The 19092-nt window shown below is 35.3% G+C and overlaps 1 pseudogene; it reads right to left on the bottom strand.

Moving 5' to 3' along the window:
• Positions 1-14390: 14390 nt before the first annotated feature.
• On the bottom strand, positions 14391-16755 carry LOC101416854 (translationally-controlled tumor protein-like; annotated as a pseudogene).
• Between the last annotated feature and the right edge of the window lie 2337 nt (positions 16756-19092).

The following is a 19092-nucleotide window of genomic DNA, read 5'->3' as shown; positions in this document are numbered from 1 at the left end:
ATATATATATATATATACACATTTATTTATTTATTTATTTATTTATAGTTGTTTCATCTTCCTTTTGAAGTGTCCTCCTTATTAGTATGTAATGACCATACTTGCCCCTTGTTATTATTTTTTATTTATGTCCATTTTATCCAATATTAGAGTAGCCATCCAAGCTATCTTTGGGATACTACTAACATGGTATATTTTTTCCATCTTCTTACCCTCGACTTACTTGTATCATTGAATTTAAGGTGAGTCTTTTGCAGACAGCATACTGCTTGGTCATGCTTTTTAATCTATTCTGCCAATATTTGGCCTTTTTCTTTAGAAAAGTTTTGAGTTTACAGAATGATCATGCATACCATAAAGGATTTCCATACACCACCCCACCACCAACACCTTGCATGCTTGTACAGTGTTTGTTACAATTGATTATATGATTTTTTATAATTTACTATATTTTTAACAATTATTTCTATAATTGCTGAAAGATTATTAAAATGATTCTCTCTATTGGTCATTATATCCTTAAGTGTATTTTTCCTATATACCATTCTATTATTAATACTTTTGTATTAGTATCATACATTTGTCATCATTTATGATACTAATACATATTTATAATTCATGGTATCTTCAACCTGTTGAATTTCTGCCTTTATTGGTAAATAACGCCATCTTTTCCCCTTGTAATTCTTTTTGATTTAAACTGTATTTATCTGGTATTAGTTTAGCCACACCAATTCTCTTTCGGTTACTACTTGCATGGTATATTTTTTCCCATCCTTTCTTCCTTAACCTAATTGTATCTTTGGCTTTAAAAGTGAGTCTCTTGTCAACAGCATACAGTTGGATCTTGCTTTTTTATCCATTCTGCCAATCTCTGCTTTTCTACTGGATAGTTAAATCTATTTACATTTAACGTCACTCTTGATAATACAGGACTTTATTCTGCCATTTTGCTATTCAACCTTAGTAAATCATACTTTTTTGTCCCTCATTTCAATTTATGCCTCCTTTTACATACATTTGATTTTTCACATTGTACCATATTAAGTTCCTTCTCATTTCTATCTGGAAAGGGCAGCTCAACAAATTATGGAAGTGATATTGCTAAAATGTTCTGTCCAGGTACTTTTAACTCCTCTATTTCCAAGTAAAAACTCAAATTTTCCTCTAGTGGTCAGACTGACACAGAGATGAACACAGATTAGGTAAAGGACATAGTCAAGTTCTTATTAATTAAAAAAAAGAAAAATGCTTAATTATATCAATATCTCACTAAACCAAATCCCATATTCTTTTTTGAACTTTAACATTAATATAGTACCACTTTGTTTTGTGCTACAAAAATATTACAATGTTGTTGTTAACTATAATCTATAAATTACATTATTTACATTTTCCCATGTATCACATTCTTAATACCTTGTAGTAGAAGAACATTCCTGTGTTTATATTATTAACCACAATCCTCATCTATGGCCAAAATCATTTTTATACATTCCATGCATAAAAGTCAATATAAAAGAAATACAGTGTACCCCAAATGAAATAAATATGAACAGACCTACTCCAAGATACCTACTATTCAGAATGTCAAATGCTAGAGATAAAGATAGAATTCTGAAAGTGGCAAGAGAAAAACAATTCATCACATATAAGGGATGCTCAATAATACCAAGTACTGATCCATATGCTTATTTGCTGTTTGTATTTCCTCTTTGGAAAAAATGTCTATTCAGGTTTTTGCTCATTTTTAATTGGGTTGCTTGTCTTTTTATTACTCAGTTGTAGGATCTCTTATATAAAATGGAAATAAAATACATTCTTTCATTGAGCAGGCTGCCTTGTCATCTTCCTGACAAAGTTCTTTGAAGTACAAAAGACCTTAAGTTTGAAGAGTTTCCATTTGTCCATTTTTAATTTTATTGCTCATGTTTGTGTATAAGTTTTAAGAAACCATCACTTATCACAAAATCTTGAAGATGCTTCCCTCCATTTCCTTCTAAGAATTTTATGGTTGCAGCTTTTATATTTAGTCTTTGATCTATTTGAATTAATTTTTATAAGGTGTGTGATAGATGTCCTCTTTCTTTTGTTTTGATAAGCATAACCAGTTCTCCCAGAATCATTTGTTCAGTAGACTGTTGTGACCTAGCTGGGTGGGTTTGACAGCCCTGTAAAAATTGTTTGACCATAAGTGTGACCATTGTTATATATCTCTATCTTTATACCAGTACAATGTTTTTACAACGATAGCTAAGTAATGTGATTTAATTCAGGAAGTGAGATTCCTCCATCTTTGTTCTTCTTTTTAATGATATTTCTGGCTATTTGGGACCCCTTATCATTCCAAATAAATTTGACAAAATTTTTTCCATTTCTGAAAAAAGTTGCTGGAATTTTTATCTGGATTGCATTGAATTTATAAATCAATTTATCTTAACAATATTTATTCTCCCAATTAATGAACACAAAATGGCCTTCCATTTATATAGGCCATCTTTGATTTCCTTTAGCAATGTTTGTTTCGTTTTCTGAATACAGGTACTTATGTCCTTGATTAAGTTTATTCCTGAATATTTGATTTTTTATTCACTATTACAAATGGAATTTTTTCTCCTAATTTCCTCCTCAGATTGCTCATTACTAGTGTATAGAAACACTACTGTTTTTGCATGTCAATATTGTATTCCATCACTTTGCTGAACTTATTTATTAGCTCTAGGGGTTTTGTTGTATATTTTTGGGTACTTTCCAGGTATATGATCATATCATCTGTGAATAGTGAAGGTAGTACTGCTACATTTACAACTTTGGTGTCTTTTATTTCTTTTCCTTGCCTAATTGCTGTAGCTAAAACTTCTGGCACAGTGTTTAACAACGGTAGTGAAAATGAGCATCCTCATATTGTTCCCAATCTCTGTGAGACAGCTTTCAGTTTTTCCCATTGAGTACTAAGTTAGCTGTGGGTTTTTCACATATGCCATTTATAATTTTGTGAAAGGTTCCTTCACTACGTATCATTTGGAGTGTTTTTTTTTTTCAAGAAAGTATGCTATATTTTATCAAATACCTTTTCTGAAACAATCGAGGTGATAATGTGATTTTCTTCTTTGATTTCTTAATGTGGTATTTTATACTGATTGATTTTCTTGTATTGAATCACCCTTGCATTGTGGGAGTTTTATCCCACTTGATCATGACATATAACACTTATGTACTATTGTATTCAAATTGTATTTTTTGAGGAATTATGCATCTATATTTATTAGGGGAATTGGTTTGTAATTCTTTTATTGTAGTATCTTTTTCTGGCTTGGTATTAGGGTGATGGTTGCATCTTTGAATGAATTTGGTAATTTTTCGGGAAGAGTTTGAGGAAGTTTGGTATTAAATCTTTTCAAATGATTGGTGGAATTCACCTGTGAAGCAATCTGGCCCTGGACTTTTCATTTTGGGGAGGATCTTCATAACTGCTTCAATCTCTTTATTTGCTGTTAGTTTGTTGAGGTTTTCTATTTTTCTAAGGTTAGTGTCAGTTTTTCATGCATTTCTACTGATTTGTCTATTTCTTATATGTTGTCTAGATTTTTTGGTGTACAGTTGTTCATAATACTCTCTTATGATATCTTTTATATTTGTAAGGCCAATAGTAATGTCAGTTCTCTCATTTCTAATTTTATTTATTTGTGTCTTTTATTTTTCCTTTGTCAATCTAGCTAAGCATTTGTGAGTTTATTGATTTCTCAAAAACCAACTTTCCATTTTTGCTAATTATCTCTAATGTTTTTTTTACTCAAATAAATTTATTTATGTTCTGATCTTTGTTATTTCTTTCCTTCTGTTTGCTTTAGAATCAGTTTACTCTTATTATTTTTTATTTCATCTAGTTGTAAAGTTAAGTCTTTGACTTTAGCTCCTTCTTCCTTTTTTCTGTAGACATTTAGCAAAATAAAGTTCCCTCTCAGCACTTTTAGATGCATCCTAAAAGTTTTGATATGTGTTTTTGTTTTCATTCATCTCTTTCAATGATTTCTCTTTCAAACCCTTTTTTAATTCACTTTGTGTTTAAGAATTTGATGCTTAAGCATTGTACATTTATTCATTTTCTAGTCATTCATCTCTTATAGCTTTCCAGCTACATTATATTATATTCTGAGAAAATGCTTTGCATAATTTCAATCTTTTATAATTTATTGATACTAGTTTTGCATCTCATAATGTGGTCATTTCTAGCGAAAGACCCATGAGCACCTGAGAAGTATATGTATCTTGCTGTTTTGGGCTAATTTTTCTGTACCTGTCTGTTAGGACTTCTTCATTTATCAAGTTGTTCAATATCACCATTTCCTTATTGATATTCTGCTTAGTTGTTTTATCTATTGATGTGAATAGTGTATTGAACTTTAAACTATCATTATAGAGATGAACATTTCTCCCTTTTTTTTGCCAATATTTGCTACATGTACTTTGGGGCACCCTGGTTATGTGCATTGATAGATATAATTGTTATTCCTTCTTGGTGAGCTGTCCCTTCTAATAATATGTAATGACCTACTTTGTCTCTTATAACAGTTTTGTTTTTGAGGTCTATTTTGTTGGATGTTAGTATATCATTGCTACATTTTCTTCCATTACTAATCACAATAGTTCCATAATAGAATATCAGTAAGTCCACTCTAATCCATACTCTATTCCTCCATCCTGTGGGCCCTGGGATGGTTACGTCCACTCCACCTCAATATTTAGAGAGGTCTTAGATTCCACGTGGATGATGGATGCAATTATCCTGCTTCCAGTTGTAGACACTCTTGGCTCCCTGGTGTGGTGGTTGGCCTTCTTCACCTCCCTCTTGGCTGGCCAGGGTAAGTACAATAAATCAGAGGGTAGGAATTGCAAGTCTGTTGAGGCTCAGAACCTGGCTGTCACATGGACAGTCCAGAGATTCAGGTCCCCTGAGTATACATCAAACCCCAGTGCCAACCACAGGTCTAGTAAAAGTAAGTGGAAAGGCTTGTGAACAAAGATCACATCGGAGTCCAACTCCTTCACACTCAGGAACACAAACTCTAAAGTAGGGCCAACTCACATAGCACTGAACTCCATCTACCATGACCATAAAACCTGTGGGTCTCTGTAGCCCTCAGAAGAACCAATACCTGAGCTTGTATCTACTTTGGCTGTCTCTGTGACTCTGCCGAAGTGTGCAAAAGGGTGACCCCTCTGATGACCTCCCGACTCTTTTTTGGAGATTCATAGCCTTAGAAACTCATCTGTCCTTTCCATTTCCCCCTTTTATTCAAGGTCAAAAAGCAGTTTTGACACCTGATATTACATGTAGGCTGAGATATTCTGTTGATCTGAGTTGACCTTTTTATTGAAGGTAATTTTCTAGTTACATCATCAGCTAGTGTTTGGTAGTAATCCCTCGGTGCTAGGGAGGCTCATCCACAGGTGTCATGTCCCACACTGGGGGGAAGGTAATGCATTTACATGCTGAGTTTGGCTTTGAGAGTTGCCACACTTGAGCAACATGGAGGCTCTCAGGAGGTAATCCTTAGGTAACCTGAAGCTCTAAGCCTAGTTCTTATTTCAGGCACACAGGCTCACAAGCATAGTCATTAGTATCAAGGACTCATTGTTGGACCATACTTCTTTATTGGTCTTAGCTATTGCACTTGGGGTATTATTGCTGTTCCCTTGGGGAATGTGATAGAGCTCCCCTGGCTAGGAACTCAGCACTCCCTCAGTTGTCATTTTTAACTGTAACCACTACAAAAATATCCAAACATTTTTTATGTACCCTTCATAAGTGCCCTGGTGAACTCGCTCTCAACCATGTGCCCCCTATCAATAACATCCAACACCAGTATTCCTCCCCTGCCATTGTTGAACCTCCCTGTGGTCCAAAACTTCTTCAAAAAATGAAGCCTAATATATTGTCAGGTTCCATTAATAGTAAAATGGAATATAGTGATGAGTTTAAAGGTTAGATATGGAATACATACTAATTTAGAAAAATTAAAGTAAAAATAAATTGGCATATCAAAAATTTTAAAATGAAAAAGCTTTGTTTTTGATGTTTTGCCTTTTATCACTGCAATAGGTGCCTTTTATCACTGCAATAGGTACAGTGGCAAGGCAATTTCTACCATTTCTTCCTCAGCATCTACAACCTTTCTTTTTCTTTTTTTTTCTAATTATTAAGCTTGTCTTCACAAAAGTTTTAGATCACAGTAATTCATATATATAATATATGGTACTCCCACATATCCAACATCAAACACTTTGCCCCTTCCCCAGCAATGATCTTTTTACATGGTCATATTATATTTGCTGCAACTGATGTACAGATATTGAGATAATAGCTTTCAAACATGGTTACTCTTGGATTTACATTATGGTTTATATTTTAGACTGTACAGTTTTCTAAAGCTGTTATTTTTCTTTGTACATTTTCAAATTCTTTTCCACCCAGTGTCTTCCCTCCTTTTCTATTTTCTTAAAATTTTTATTGAAGTATATCATTCATACATGGACATATATAAACAAATATTTTTAGTAAAATTTGTTAATTTAACAAAACAAACTTATATATCATCATCCAAGGCTCCCATACATCTCCCCATGACCAATATTCTACATTGTTGTAAAGACATTTGTTACAAACTATGAAAGAGCATCATCAAAATACTACCACCAATAGTCCACATCTCACATTCCGTGCATTTCTCCCCAACCTACCCAATCATAAACACCATTAGCGTTATATATTTGTTATAGTTCAGTATAAAATTATTATCATATTTATCCTATTTTCCATAGTCCATCATCCACCAATGGATTCCCTGTACCATATGTTCCCATGTCTTGTTCAATCGACCCAAAATTGTACACTAAGTGGCTCTCACCTTCACCACAGGGTTGTGCAGTCATTACCTCAGTAAATTTCAGAGCATTTTCATTATGCCAAAGGGAAAAATATCATACCCACTTATACCCCTGATTGTAGTCCCTTAGTATTGAAAAAATATTATCATGCCATTGCTGCAAAATATTACTATATTACTGTTGACTATTCTCCATATGTTACATTAACTGTAATTTTCCCATGTATCACCATATTCTTAGTATTTTGTAAAATAAGTGCATTCCATATTTATTCTATTAACAACAACTTTCATCCAGCATTGAAATAAAAATGTTATACATACCCTGTATTAATCTCTAGTTTCCTTTCCATTGACACTTACTTCCCCATACTACCCTTTCAACCACAAACATATTTATAAATAGCAGTATTGGTTTTCCTCATTATAATATGTTACTCTCAACTCTATTCAGGTCTGCACTTTTACAATAAACCTTATTAATAATGCTACATACATTAAGCATCATCTCCTATTCACAACCACTTTCTATTTCCTTTGTTTTTGTCTGGTCAGAGCTGAGATTCAAAGCAGGCTTTGCTGGCTGAATTCACTGAAGAAAAAAACCCACTCCCCCTAACTTTTCCCTTGAAACAACCAGCAGGAAGGAAGACTTCTGCTCTCCTTTCAGTCAGCTGAAATTAGCCAGAGGTTTCACCCATGCTGAATATCGCTGGGGTGGGAGATAGAAGCCCTTCCTGGCAGTTGGGGGATTTAGTGATTCACAGTTTGTTGTTTTGGTTTCTTCATCTCTCTGTTCCTCACCCTCCTGGGAGTTGTGAAGCACTGTCCTGGTCTGCTGACCCCCAAAGCAGGTCCCTCAGGCAGACTTTGTCTCTTTCTTCATTGTTTTTATGAGAGTTTAGCCTTATCTGCCTAATCTGAGGAGATATTCCCACAATTTCCCTAAAGCACTTTTTTCCTAATGTACTTTAATCTCATCCATTGTTACTTTCATTCTTACAAGCTCTGTTACTTTTCTTGCAGGCTTTCAAATTGTTCTTTATGTGTACCCAGTGTCTTCTTAATACCCTTTATCTCTTTACTCATATTTCATTTCAATTCTTTGAATTGATTTAGGAAATTTGTGTGATTATCATTTATTACTTTTATTAATTTCTTAATTTCATAAGATATTTGGTTTGTTCCTTTGGCTGGGCCATCTCTTCATTTTTACTAGTAAGGATTATATTTTTTTTTTTGCTTGTGTCTAGGCATATGATTTTATTTGTGAATTTACTCTGATGGTTAATTTCTCTGTTTTGCCTAGTGTTTATTTTTTAATGAATATCCATTGATATTTGTATTCAATTTATCCTGAGTCTTTAAGATTGCCCATCTTAAGTTATGAAAATCAGGCGAGAGACTCACTAATGGGGGTGGATTTTCTCCCAAGTGTTCATGCTAGGAGAGACTTAAAAGTTTTTCTCTTTGCAGTTTCCTGGCCAGACAGCAGATGGCACTCATTTGTGAACTTTTCCACAGAGGTATTTCTTTCGATCTCTGCTTGTCCATGTTTCTGGTCTGACCAAACCTGAGATTTAAATTTAGCTCTGCTGGTCAAATTCACTGAAGAGAAATCACTCTCCACACACACCCTCCCTCTTCCCTTGAGGAAGAGGTCTGTTCCCCTCTCAGTCTGCTGCAGGGGACCATGGTTTTTATCCATGCTGCACACCTTGAGGATGGGGAATGTGTGTCCTTCCTAGCTGTCTTCAGGGTTTTATAACTCATGTTTGTCATTTCAGGTTCTTTGTTCTCTGTATGTCCCCCTTCTCGGCGTTGCACAGTACTGTCCTGGTCTGCTGTTCATCAAAGGAGATATCTCAGACTGCATTTGGCCCTTAATCTATTTTCTTTTTTTAGAAACTTTTGGCCTGACTTCCTACTCTGATGAGATCTTCCCAGAACCACACCCAGTGTCTTCTTAACATCCTTAATCTCTTTAAGCCATGTCATTGAATTTATTAAGGCAATGTTTGAACCTTTATGATTGTCTTAAATCCTGTATGTTTTCTGGAGCTTTAATTTGTTCCTTTGGGTCACATCTTTCTGTTTCTGAGAACGCTTGTAATTTTTTGCTGGTGTCTCATCATCTATTTTTCTTGATATATTTATTCGTGGCTCAGTTTCTCTCTTTAGCCTAAGGCTTTCTTGTAGATTGGATTTTTGCTAAAACTCCTATTTAACACTTGGTTCAACTTATTTGGGAACTTTATAATAGTTCTTGTCTAACCAATCAGATTGTTTCAGCTCTTAATAATCTTTTCCTTGCCCTTTCACCCCTGCTGTAGACAGGATTGTTGCTGCAGGTGTAGGTAGTTATCTCAGGCATGCACGCTGAAACTACCCTTGTTGAAGCTTTGCTGTCATTTCATTCTTGCTGGGGTTGGTTTGGAACTGAAGGTGTTGTTCATACTTAAAACATACAAGCTAAAACTGTCTGCATTATCCCAGAAACTAATGACACTTTGCCCACATTTCTTCCCTGTCAAAAGACAGAGTTGCTGCTGAGTGTGAACGTGGTAATTCAAGCTGTGCAAGCTGAAACTGTCTGCAGTTACCTGGAGATACTGATGAACCTCTGCCCAACTTCCTCCTTTGCCAGAGGTGGAGATTAAATCAATGGTGTGGGCATTAATCTAAGATGTTTGGTCTGAAATTTCCTGCAGTTACCCAGATAGAATGATAAAGCTCAGCCCACCTATTCTCCTTCCAGAGGTGGAGAAGAATACACAGGTGTGAGCAGTTATCGAAGCCATTTAACCTGAGACTGTCTGTAGTTGCCTGGAGAGACTTATGAAACTCTGATCACTTTACTTCCTTGCCAGGTGTGGAGATGGAGTCATGCCTGTAGAGCCCGTTACAACTCTGATCACATTCCTCCCCTACTAGCAGAGTGTTGGAACCCAGAATGAGGCACTAAAATGACCTGGGCAGAAAGAAGCTGCTCCCTACTGTCCAGTAATTCACTCTGATTTTCAATCAGCTCTGCTTGTACTCCTGCCATTGATGTAGTAAAAATGGCTGCTACTGGCTTCTTTCTGACTTGGGAGGGTTCAAACATTACTTACAGCTTTACTTAGAATTGGACTTTAGGCAGCCAAATTTGCTAATTCATCACCAGAGCTCGTGAATGTTTATCTCATTCTCCCTTTTTTAAAAAATGTAGCCTCCAATGCCAACCAGGGAGTGGCTCCCATAGTTGCCTGCACAACCACAGCAAGGTGGGCTTCCTCATAAGCACAGATGGTTAGTCGCCTCCTTCCTTTCTTCCAAGGATTAGCATGGTGTTCTTCTGGTCTCCTGGGCTCCCCCAAACTGTGATTTAGATATATCCTGTCTGATTACTACCTGAACCATAGGAGGAGCTGACTCTTAGAGCTCCCTACTCTTCTGCCATCTTGCCCATCTCTCTCCTTCATTCTTAAAAGGAGATACCATTGCATATTCATTTAAATTGTATTATTCACCAAATAAATTTCCCTTGCACGGTTTTAATTTTGTCTAATTTTTTTTCTATAGTTGTATGTTTTCATTTTATAGTGTTCTTTTGCTACTCTGGTCTTTTGAAATATATTCAGGTTTCATTGATTGTGTAAAGCCTCAACTCTCCATTTTATTTTCCAATTATGAACACAATTTGACTTTTTAATTAGTATTTAAGATATTTTCATTATTAATCAATATTCAGTCTTCTTAGGTTCTTAATATAAAGACCATTTTATTCTGTCAGCTCATTTTTATTCAGATAATGGTCACATACTTTTGTAAGTTTTACAGCAGAATCTTTCTTACTTTCTCTATACCACTTTAATAAACTTCAACTTTGAATAAAAATAGTCCAAAATCCCATAAAATAGAACAATTATACTTTATATGATTTTAGTTTATTAATGTTATTTAGCAAAGGAAATTTGTTTTGAATGTTAATAAAGATAATAAAATGTTTAATAATAAACAAGCAGATTGCATAAAATATTTTTTAAAGTGAAGGTTGGAGGAGACACATGGGGAAGATATTAGACTCAGGAATTCGAGGACTAATAGTCCCACCGAAACAACTATTAAAAAGGTAAAAACTGTCTGAATGAACTATTGTGAAAGTTCAGAGGCCATAAGAAAACTGTTCAGTATTCAGGGAAGAGCAGGAGAAAGAGTCTGGTAAATTATGATAAAGAAGTGCAAATTAATTTCTCTGTGCAAGGGCTAAAAGCACCATACCCCACAATGGGTTCAGGCCCCGGTAGCTACTGGTGTCAGAAAGGGACATAAAAGTCTTGTTCCCCAAGAAAATGGTGGGCATGGTTTATCACTGATCTTATCATTTGATTAGTAAATTTGGAGTGCATGTTCCTGGATCTGAGGTTAGCTACTGTTTCAACACATCCCTGGACAAATGTGATGGCAGACATTGTATCAACTCTCCCTGGACAAGGGCAGAAACAGGGGATATTTAAAGATACAGCATTTCCTCAGAGCTGCCAGTGACAGTTAGCTGAAAGGCTGTATTCACTGGGCAGGCCAAGAAACCTCAGGTTTGGGAAGCTGTCAGAGAAGTTTTTGGTGCTCTTCCTGATTCCTTCCACAAGGAACTTGCAAAACAGTCTGCATCCACTTTGTGGGTATCTGACCCTGTTTTGACTGGGAAAGTACTCTCCTGGGTGACTCTCCTCCCATAATTTGTTCTCCAGGCAAAGGCAACATGAGACAATGAAATGTGTGTATATATTAAAGAGGCAAATGGTTTGGGACAAAAGCATACAGGTTTCAAATACCTTGAAGAGGGAGATTTTTCTACTAGGAGGGGACTACAAAACCTGCAAACAAGGGTACCCCGAAACAACTAATATGAAAACCCCAGAAATACTGCACACTGCATATACCTTAGGCCAACCTTCCTGATAAGAAGGCTGAAGCTAAGGAAAATTTATTTCTTATCATGAGTTGTTTAAAAAACTAAGACACAGACATCTCAGGGAGTAAATCCCAGAATAAACTTTTTAAAATATTAAAATGTATAGTGTTCAACAAAAGAGTTCAAGACAAAGAAGAAATTATGATCCATCCAAAGGAAGAAGATAAAAGTACAGAAACACCAATGAACAAGGAAAGAATGTGGACATATTGAACAAAGCCATTAAAAATTATCTTTAATATGCTCAAGGAGATGAAGGAAAGTACAGATAAAGAATTAATGGATATGAGGAAAACAATGAATGGAGAATATGAAAGTCTAAATACAGAGATAGAAAGTTTAAAAAGGAACCAGACAGAACTACTGGAGTTCAAGGCCACAGTAACTGAAATGAATGACCAGGAGGGTTTCAAGAGTAGATTGGAGCCGCCAGAAGAAAGAATCAGTGAGATTGAGGACATGATATTTGAAATGAGGCAGGTCAAGAAACAGAAAGAATAAAGAATTACAAAAAGCAAAAATAGCCTAAAGCAGATATGGGACACCATCAAATGCATGAGTATATGCATTATCAGTGTCCCAGAAGGATAAGAAAGAAGGGCAGAAGGAATATTCAAAGAAATAACGACAGAGAATGCCCCAAACTTAGAAAAAGCATGCATATGCACATCCAAGAACTTCAGAGAATATTTAACAGAATAAACATACAGAAAAACACATCCTATCATATATTTATTTCACTATCAAATAGAAAGGAAAGAGAGAGTTCTGAAAGCAAGAGAAAAGCAATGTGTCATGTAGAAGGGAATCCCAATTAGTTTAAATACTGACTTATCATCAGAAAAATAGAGGCAAACAGGAAGTGGGTTGAAATATTTAAAGTTTGAAGGAAAACAACTGCCAACCAAGATTATTATATCTGGCAAGACTCCCTTTCAAAATGAGGGAGAGATTAAGACATTCTCAGATGAACAAATCAGAAGGAGTTCATAACCTCTAGACATACTCTACAAGTAATATTAAAGCGAGTTCTTCAGATGGAAACAAAAGGGAAGTAGATTGTTTCAAAACAGCATAAAGAAATAAAGACCCACAATAAAGGTGCTTATTTACTTAATTATAAATGACAGCATAATTGTATTGTATTCTTCGGTATGTAACTCTATTTCTTACTTCCTATAGGTGCTGAAATTCAAGTGCATAAAATAATGATAAGCCACTCCCTTCTGTATAGTTGGAAATACAATATAAAAAAATACAAATGTAGCAAGTAGAAAAATTGTGGGGGACAGAGAGGTGTGGAGAAAATATATGTTTATGCTGCTCAAGTTGGTATAAAATAAAATAGATTTTTAATATATTTTGAATTTGAAACTTTAACTCCATGATAACCACAAGGAAAACAGATTAAAAATGTACTCAGAGATGAGAAGGATTCAATAGAGTACCTTACAAAAAAACAAGAGAATATGATAGTAGGCTATAATGTATGTTAGGAACAGAAATGTATAAGACTTACAAAGACTAAATAGCAAAATTGAAAAAATATTATCAATAGTGACTTTAACTGTAGTTTAACCATTCCAGTTAAGAGTCAGAGTTTGGAAGTTATGGATAAAAATGCATGACCCAACTATATGCTGTTTGTAAGAGACTCAACTAAAAGTAAAAGATACAAATAAGTTGAGGGCAAAAGAATGGAAAAATAGACCATGAGAGTAGTAACCAAAAGAGAGTTTGGGTGGCTATACTAATATAGGAAGAATAGACTTTAAGACAGAAACAGTTATGTGCAACAAAGGTGGTCTTTTCATACTGATCAGGGGAACAATTAAGCAGATGGGCATTACATACAGATAAAGGGGCCAATTCAGCAGGAAAATGTAACTATTATAAATGAATATGCACCTAACAGCAGAACCCCAAAATATATGAAGCAAATATGGACAGATTTGAAAGGAGGGGTTGATGGTTCTACATTAAAAGTAAGAGATTTGAGTTCTACAGCCTATAAATGACAGGCTAGAGTCTTGTTGAAGAGTGTGGAAATGAAGACTATTAAGAAGAGTAACTAAAAGAGATAAAAAGACAGGAATTAGTAAGACATGATATAGAAAGTCAAAAGATAAGATGGTCAAAGTAAAAAATGCGTTTACACTAATAAGATTGAATATTAAGGGATTGAAATCCCCAATCAATAGAGAGACTGAAAAAATGCATTAAAAATGTGAGCCATCTGTATGGTATCTACAGGAAACTTACATTAGACATGAGGACACAAGTAGGCTGAAAGTGAAAGGTTGGAAAAGTTATTCCACACAAATAGTAACAAAAAGAGATCTGGATTGGTGATACTAATATTTGACAAAAAAAAGTTTTTATGTTTAAATGAATTTTTATTTTCAGATAACATACATGGCAAGTTTTCCTTAAAAAGCAATGCCTCCAATCGCAATAAATTATGATGAAAATTAATAAAGAGTTCAAAATGGCATCAGCCCATCTTGCTAAGTCCTGGTGTGGTGTGGATGAAAAGCAGCAGCCAGTTATGATGCCAGGTGATAGATCAAAAGTAACTGCCAAATTTGTTGACATTTCTCTGTTTCTAAACCGTCCTTAAAGAAAATCATATATGGGGTCACACCACCCTGACGGTAGTCCAGGAGAGCAACCACACCAACTAGATTCATATGTTTACCAGTAAAGAATTGATAGTTGTTGAAATTAGCAAGGATGTGTTTGATTTGTTTTGCAGCCCCTATTATAAAAGATTTTAAGCTTTGTGGTCATTGCTTTTCAAGTTTGCCTTTGAATGATTTCATGTAATTTTTTATGTACTTCTTACAGTCCTCTTTTGTGAAGCTAGTTTCCTTCAAGTGATGGTTCATCACAATATTGTTACCAGTGACAACTGTGATTTCAATACCTTCACCCTCTGGGCCTTCAATGGAGGTATTTCCACCAATGAGCATGTCATCAATGTTATTCTCTGTCCTACTGACCTTCTTCCTGTCCACCTCCAGGCACAGCCCATTCACATTCTCCTGGATCTTATAAATGTTGGAGAATATCTCACCATGGTTGATGAGGTCCCTGTATATGATTATGATGGTGGCTGAAAGGTGGTGGTTGTGGAGGCATGGCAGGAGCTGGGAGAGCAGAGCTCGTGCATTGCACTGGAGCTGTGCTGGAGGAAGGGGAAAAAGGGTGAGAAAAGTGACATAATAGATTTTAAATGGAAAGCAGTTTAAAGATATGAAAAATGGCATTATACACTAATAAAAGGGGCAATTCACCAAGAAGACATAACAATAACAAGTATTCAGAAAACTAATCAGGGTGCCTCAAAATACATGAGGCACACATTGGCAAAATGGAAGGGAGAAATAGATGTCTCTACACTAATGATGGGAGACACCACTCTCATCATTGGATAGTTCATCTGGACAGAGGATCAATAAGGAAAGAGAGAGCTTGAATCATATGAGAAACAAATTAAACCTAAAAGATATACATAGAAAAATGCACCACAAACAGCAGGTTATATATTCCTCTCAAGTGCTCAAGGATCTTTCTCCAAGATGGACCATATGCTGAATCACAAAACAGTTCTCAACAAATTTTTAAAGATTGAAATTATACAAAGCATTTTCTCTGATCAAAATGTAACAAAGCTAGAAATCAACAACTGATGGAGAATAGGAAAAGTTACAACTATATGGAAGTTAAATATCATACTGTTAAAGAACTAGTTGGCCAAAGAAGAAATTGCAAAAGAAATCAGTCAATAGCTTGAGAAGAATGAAAACAAGAACAAAATATATCAAAAACTATGGTATTCAGTGAAGGCAGTGCTGAGAGGGGAAATTATATCACTAAATGCTTACATTAAAAAAGGAGAAAGAGCTCAAACTCAAAGACCTAACTGCATATCAGGAGGAAGGAGAAAAAGAAGAGCAAGCAAATCTCAAAGCAAGCAGAAGGAAAAAGTTAAAAAAGATTAGAGCAGAAATAAATGCTGTAATAAATTTTAAAAAATAAAAACAATAGAGAGAATCAACAAAACTAAAAGCTGGTTCTTCAAGTAGATCAACAAAAATGGCAAACCCTTAGCTAAACTGAATAAGAAAAGATACAAATAAAATCAGAAATGAGAAGGGGATATTACCACTGATCCCACAAAAATAAGAAAGGTGATAATAAGATACTATGAACAACAGCTTAGATGCAATGGATGACTTCCTAGAAACACGCAAATTAACCACACTGAGACAAGAAAAAATAGAAGATGTCAACACACAAAACACAGGTAACTAGATTGAATCAGTCATCAAAAACCTCCCCAAAAAGAAGAGACCAGGGGCAGGTGGCTTCACTGATGAATTCTAGCTATTATTTCAAAAAGAATTAATACCAATTCTGTTCAAAATCTTCTACAAAATTAGAGAGGAGGGAGCATTACCTAATTCTATGGAACCAACATCACCCTAAAACCAAAGCCAGAAAAGAAAACCACAGACAAATTGCTCTAATGAATACAGATGCAAAAATCCTCAAGAAAATACTTACAAATTGAATTCAACAGCGCATTAAAAGAATTATACACCATGATCAAGTGGGTTTTATCAAAGGTTAGTTCAATGCAAGAAAATCAATTAATGTAATACATTACATTAACAAATAGATAAACCATCTCTATTGAATCTGAAAAAGCATCTGACAAAATCCTGCATACTTTAATGAAAAAATATTCTAAGAAATAGTAATAGAAGGAAACTTTACCAGCATGTTGCAGGATATATATGACAAACCCTCAACCAACATTGTACACAATGGTGAAAGGATGAAAGCTTTCCTTCTAATATCAGGAACAATACAAGTATGCCCACTGTCACCAACATTATTCAACATTATACTAGAAGTTCTATCTAACGCAGGTAGGCAAGGAAAAGAATTTAAAATAATCCAAATATGAAAAGAAGTAAATTTTCACTATTTGAAGACAACATTTCTCTTTATTTAGACACCTCTAAAAAGTCATTAATAAAACTACTAGAGCACATAAAGGAATTCAGTAAAGTGGAGGGATACAATATCAACATGAAAAAAAGCAGCAGTGTTTCAGTACACACAAGTGAACAATCTGAGGAGGAAAGCAGGAAACAAATTCCATTCACAATAGCAACTAAAAGTTCAGATATCTCAGAATAAATTTAACCAAGGATGTATAGGAAATGTACTCTGAAAACTATAAAACATTGCTAAAATAAATTATAAATGACCTAAACAAATGGAAGGACATTCATGTTCATGGATAGGAAGACTAAATATCATTAAGATGTCAACTCTACCCAAATGGGTTTATATATTCAAAACAATCCCAATAAAAATTTGATCAGCCTACTTTGCAGAAAAGGAAAAGTAAATTACCAAATTTATTTGAGAGGGAAAAAGACCCCAAATTGCCTAAAATATTTTTTTAAAGTTAGTGAACTCAATATCCTGGTTTAAGGCATATTGCAGAGCTCCAGTTGTAAAGACAGCATGGTATTGGAATAAAGACAGACACATAAATCTATGGAATTGAATTGAGAATTCAGAAAGAGGCCCTCAACTCTTTAGTCAACTGATTATGGACAAAGCTACCAAGTCCATTAAAGAGGGACAGAACAGTCTCTTCAACAAATGGAGTTGGGAGAATTTGGTAGTCATATCCAAAAGAATGAAAGAGGAAACCTTTCTCATACCCAAAAGAAACCAAATGTATCAAACAACTAAATATAAAAACCAGGATCATGCAATTCCCAAAAGAAAATGTAGGAAAGCTTATTTCAGAGATTGTGATAGGACATGGTTTCTTAGTTCTTACAAATAAAGCATGAAAAAGAAAAAAATATATAGATAATGGGAACTTCTCAAAATTAAACGTTTTTATCCTTCAAAGGAATTTGTCAAGAAGGTAAAAATGCAGCCTAGTCAAACGGATAAAGTTAATTCGGGAACCACATATACAATAAGCATTTAATATCCATGATAGTTAAAGAGTTCCTACAACTCAATGATAAAAAGACAAGCAACCAAATTTAAAAATGGTCAACAATTCAACTTGAATCAAGAACTAAGAAATAGGCCCTCATATCTCCAGTCAAGTGATTTTTAAAGATATAAGTTCTTATTTTTTTTAATATATTTGGATTACACAAAATGCTACAAAAAAAAAATAAGGGATTCCCATATGCCCCACTCCCCACACCTCCCACCCTTCCCCAACTTAACTATTTCTTTCATAACTGTGTTACATTCATTGCAATTGATGAACACATTAGGAGCATTGCCACCAAGCATAGATTATAGTTTACATTGGAGTTTAGCTCTCTCCCACTCAATTCTCTTCATTATGAAAGGACATATAACAGCCTGTATCTGTCATTGCAATATCATTTAGGACAACTCCAAGTCCCAAAAATGCCCCCACATCACAACACTTCTTCCATCTCCCTGCCCTCAGCAAATACCGTGGCCACTTTCTCCACATCAATGAGACAAATTCTTCCTTTATTAGTCACAATATTTCTATAGTAAATTACAAGTAATTCCCCTCTAATCCATATTTTATTCCTCTATCCTGTGGACCTTGGCATGGTGATAACCTCTCCACTTCTAAATTGAGAGGTGGCTTAGATCCCATGTGGTTGATGTATATGATTCTCCTGCTTGCAGTTGTAGGTACTCTGGGTTTCCTGGGGTGATGGCTGACAATCTTTACCTCCCTGTTAGCTGACATGGGTAAGTCCAATGAACTGGAGAGTAGGAGTTGCAACTCTGCTGAGGCTCATGGCTCAGCTGGCACATGCCCAGTACAGAGATTCAAGTTTCCTAGTATACACCAACCCCAGCACCAACCACAGGTTCAGTAAAAGTGACAGAAGCATGTGTAGAAAGGTCACATCTGAGTCCAAATCCATCACACTCAGAAACACAAATTCCAAAGGAAATTCATACAATGTGTGGGAAGGTGTACCCCCATCCTGGGGAGACCTGATGTTCTCAAATAGAGGGATTTGTGTCTTTCAAGAGAATTGGTGGCTTCCTATGGGGTAGGACAGTCTAGTGTGTCAATCCCTTAACATTGTGGCAAGTATATGTGAATCTGGTCCTTCAAGCAGTGAAGCTTGGTTGTCACTATAGACCCTGAGGGGAGGGGGAGAGAGGAACAAAAGAGATGGAAGCAGGGTAACTGGGGAGGGG

The sequence above is a fragment of the Dasypus novemcinctus genome, chromosome X (genome assembly GCF_030445035.2).
Source record: "Dasypus novemcinctus isolate mDasNov1 chromosome X, mDasNov1.1.hap2, whole genome shotgun sequence".
In the NCBI taxonomy this organism is placed as follows: Eukaryota; Metazoa; Chordata; class Mammalia; order Cingulata; family Dasypodidae; genus Dasypus; species Dasypus novemcinctus.
Note: the sequence above shows the minus strand (reverse complement) of the source record. Positions and strands in the feature narration are given on the sequence as shown.